Source organism: Gigantopelta aegis, chromosome 6, assembly GCF_016097555.1.
Source record: "Gigantopelta aegis isolate Gae_Host chromosome 6, Gae_host_genome, whole genome shotgun sequence".
Classification (NCBI taxonomy): domain Eukaryota; kingdom Metazoa; phylum Mollusca; class Gastropoda; order Neomphalida; family Peltospiridae; genus Gigantopelta; species Gigantopelta aegis.
Window position 1 is genome coordinate 13,900,924 of NC_054704.1, and position 4,816 is coordinate 13,905,739.

Here is a 4,816-nt window from a genome sequence, read left to right on the forward strand (position 1 = left end):
ACACATAGTCTTAGAAAACCCGCTACGTTTTTCCATTGGTAACAAAGGATCTTTTACATGTCCACTCCACAGACAGGATAGCACGTACCACGGCCTTTGATATATATCAGGCATACTGTACTGGTTCGAGTAACAAATAGCCCAATTGGCATCATTGGCCCACCGACGTGGATCTATTCCAGACCTACTACAGAGATACGTCCTGCCACGTACTATTTTATACATTTATATACAATAAAGTGACTGACATATTAAAGTGACAGACTCTAGTTTCAACCCGTGAAAACTAACACTAAGTTTAATTAATCTACAAACCTGTAATACATTTGGATAAAGTTACAATTGAGTGAAACATGAGTCTTTGACTTTGAAATGGTGAAATACCCTCTAAAAATAGACTAAAACTTGACTCCATAAATGTTACTTCTCAGACGCACGTGTGCGTTTTAAAACTATGAGAAATGCATTTTGTGATAATAAAAACATCAGGAAGACCAAAACATTTCAAATGTACGGAAATTGATAATCTAACAGTAAAATCTAAGTAAAATATGATTTCAGTTATCAAAAACGGCTCTAATAGTCAAAAACATTCCTCAGTGTTTAAAAACTAGGTTATGTCCCTTTAACACGTGATATCAGGATATTAATTTCTAGTTATGGATGTACACGTGGATGTAAAAATAGCGAAATGTTACACTTGCAACTTCGAGAAAGTTGTAACAAACGGATAGACAGACATATCCACTGTTGAAAACAAAATGCAACGCCCCCCACCCCCCAAAAAAAACCCCCCAACAAAACAAAATCAAACAACAACACAAAAAAACCCTGTACTATTGCAACTTTAGAGTGAAGCTCGTTCGCTTGCTACAAATTGTGCTATATTTTCCTTGTGAAATGTAAATATACTTTGAATTACTATGTACTTTTTGTACAATATCGGCCATATTGTCCAGTTAACAGACGTGCTTTTCCAAATAGATCTCGTATAGCGTCGGTGGTGTAACGGTTAGCATGGTTGCCTTCCAAGCAGTCGATCCGGGTTCGACTCCCGGCCGACGCACTTTATATTTTTCTTTCTTAATAATGTCCACCAAAAATTAAATCCAAAAACAGTGTTTAACTACTATTTTATAAAACCTTTGTTTTGTTTGACGACACCACTAGAGCATACTGATTTATTAATGATCGGCTGTTGGATGTCATACAATTTTTTATTAGAATTTGAACTGTTTCCGTGTTTGTACATGCCCCTATTATACCACTAGGGTTTCAGGCATGTCCATCCCGGGTCCGGGTCTTTGGAAAGGCCAGGGGCCTGACCCAGGACAAGATTTACTTAACATGGGGCAAATTTGATATTAACAAAATGGGGGAAGGGGTTTTCATTAGAAGCAAAGGATCTGTTATATGCATCACCCCTCAGAAATGACAGCACATACCACGGCCTTTGATATAGCTGTTATAGTCTACTGGCTGGAGCGAGAAATAGCACAATGGGCCGACCCACAGACGGGGATCGATCCCAGACTGACCGCGCATCAAGCTACGTTCCGCCTTTAACTATTTTATAAATGTACATTATTGAAAAAAAAGGGTGACCGACAGATTAACACGTGATGTCAGCATACTAATTTCTAGTTATATATCACACGTACATGTGAAATATTATACTGTAACAAACGGATAGAAAGGCATAATGATATTCACTGTAAAAAAAAAAAAAAAAAAAAAAACGAACGAACTAACACGCACTGATGCAACTTTAATGTGAATCATGTTTACTTTCTACAAACAACCAATTTTTTTTACCTCGTATGTGGTATAGCACCATTTTCACATTTTATTTCTAGTTATTTTAGTGCGTATATCTAATGAAGGTTCTAGGAGGCTGTCTTGGGAACACACCTCAGCTATCTGAGCTCATACCTTGAATTTACATGCATCACCATATTGTCCAATCAACAGACAAGCTTTTCCTATGTAAATTATATAGCGTCGGTGGTGTAACGGTTAGCATGGTTGCCTTCCAAGCAGTCGATCCGGGTTCGACTCCCGGCCGACGCACTTTATGTTTTTCTTTCTTAATAATGCTCACAAAAATAAATACATAATAAAAGTATTTTATATACAACTCTTTTATACTGTTGCAAAATTCAATAAAGTGACCGACATATTAAACGTGATGTCAGTTTATTAATATAGATCTAGGTGTGTTTTTATAAAAATAGTGACCTAGTGCACTTCCAACTTTGAGAATACACCTTTAAAGTTGTAACAAACTGATAGACAGACATATTTACTGTAAAAACAAAAACAAAAACAAAACAATAATAACAACAACAAAAAACATAATAAACAAACAAAACTATCACAACTAAGTTGGTAAAATAGGAAAATATTACCAAAGTTAATAATTGACTTGTAAATTTGTAACGCTTAAAGGTGTGTATTCCTCTTAAAATATACTGTACCGTAGTTCTGGTTAAAAGCTTAGTTGCTTAGGTGCTTAGAATACATATATTTCTATATTACCTACATTTCGACCTCGGTGGTGTCGTGGTTAAGACTTAAGGTTGGTAGGTACTGGGTTCGAATTCGCATACCTTACACTGGTTTTGCATAATTATATAAATAATGTTTTCATATTCTTACCTTTTGTGACACCCAATAACCGATCTGTATTTTTGTGCTGGGGTGTCATAAAACATTTAGTCTTTCATTCATTCATTCATTCATTCATTCATTCCAGAGCGAGTTTAACGACTCAGTGGGTAGCTCTAAGACCACTACACAAACGTCTCTCTCAGTAATAACTAATAACTAACCCACTGTCCTGGACAGTCCAGGTGTGTGCCTAAGACAGCGTGCTTGAACCTTAATTTGATATAAGCACTAAAATCAGTATAAATGTAATAAAACTGTATTCTTGGCTGTCTGATGGTGCTTAAGACACGTCATCATTTGGCGTGCACCAGAATATAATGTTACAGGAAGTTACAAAATTCTTCTGTCTGTGGAAAAGTGCATAATAAAAGATCCCTTGCTGCAAATGAAAACACATAATGTAGCGGGTTTCTATTGAATAATACGTGTCTGAATTACTATTTGTTTGACATCCAATAGCTGATGATTAATTAATTAATTAACTTTTTTAACTCGAGCAAGAAATTAACTTTTAGACATAAATGTTGAGTCCAGTACATTTAAGCATTTAGGTAAATACGTGTACACTGTCCGCCAGTATATGAAGTGTGGGCTCGATCAATATACTTTCTTTACCTTTCTATTTTTTTTTTTTTTTTTTTCTTATTTTTCTTATTTTATCCACCCAAGCTTCAGAGGTGGGGGTGTTACCACTAGCCCACACCACCCCGCTTCTGACACCAGTGTAATTTTGTCCTGGTCACACTGTGTGTGCATGTGTGCGTGCGTTTGTGCGTGTCCGTGCGTGTGTGTATGTGTGTGTGTATGTATGAATATATGTGTGCGTATTCGTGACGTTATTTGATACATGTGGACACAAAACTGTAAGTTTCATGGATCGTTAACTGAACGTGCATCCATATAGATCGATTTTCACGGGTAAATTGGTTTTGTTTGATTCACAAGTGGTATCTTTCACATAACGTGTTACATTGGGCCAAACCGACATCTATCTGATTCTCTCTTCAAAAGGTCCTGGTCATAAATCAGGTAACTGATCGCGAAACAATGTTACCAATCTTTTTAAAATTTCCTAAACTTGATATTTACTACGTTGGGTAAGACATACTGAAATGTATATAACACCTGTTAGTCATAACCTTTTGTAAAGCTTTGATCTATGAGATGTCTAGGATCTGGGTTGTTAAATGACAGTAGTCACGATAGTGCCCACGCTTATAAAATAGTAGTAGTCTGGTTTTGGGCTCAGACTTAAAGCTGACTAGTTATTATCTAGCCACTTACAATCTGATTTCTGTGAAATACGTTTATTAAAAGTTACAGTTTAAATGAGTTTTGTTTAACGTCACTACTAAAGCAGATTTATATATTCATCATTTCAAATATTTGGTAATTCTGATATACTAGTATATAGTTTTAGAGGATACCCGCTTTTTTTTTCTTTTGCGTCCCTGCGATATTCATTTTATGCAGTTAATATCATAGTCCACCATAGTTCCTAAATGTGATACGGGTTGAGGTGTACATACTCACTTCTAGTAATTGGAGAAAAAATAAAAATTATTTATATTTTTAAAGGGACCATCCTGAGTTTTCAACCTTAGTAAAACATCCATTTGCTTCACCATCACATCCATCCCCAACAAAATAAAGACGTCTTGCGTTTTCACTGTTGGGTTTTTTAAACCTTGTCTTACCTTATCTTTCTTTTTAAATATAAAACATTATACGAATAAATACATTTTGAATGATCTTTGGTCTAGTTATTTCAAATATTGTTTGGCAAACTTTGGAAGAAATAATGAATTATATCAGACAAAAATTGATAGTGAGATACATTGGTTATACATTGGTTATACAGATATTCATATTCTAAGCAAGAATATGTAATTTAATATCGTAAAAATATATTTACAAAAACCCTTTAAAATGGCTACACACTCGTGATAGTCTCATTAAATGTTATGTCTTCTAGCTGGATTATACCGAGGCGCTTTTGAAATACTGTGCATGTTCCTTTTCGCACACGGGTGTACAGCGGAGCAAGTGGCCGGTATGAATCGATCCCTGTATCAAGATACCACAAAGACGTGAAAAGTTAAAGTTTGTTTTCTTTAACGACACCACTAGAGCACATTGATTAATT

At 35.4% G+C, this 4,816-nt stretch overlaps 2 non-coding genes across 2 annotated transcripts; both read left to right on the top strand.

Moving 5' to 3' along the window:
* The first annotated feature begins 994 nt into the window (after window positions 1-994).
* On the top strand, window positions 995-1,066 carry Trnag-ucc. Its single transcript has one exon. It is a non-coding gene; the product is annotated as a tRNA-Gly (tRNA).
* A 932-nt stretch (window positions 1,067-1,998) lies between these two features.
* On the top strand, window positions 1,999-2,070 carry Trnag-ucc. Its single transcript has one exon. It is a non-coding gene; the product is annotated as a tRNA-Gly (tRNA).
* The last annotated feature ends 2,746 nt before the right edge of the window (window positions 2,071-4,816 follow it).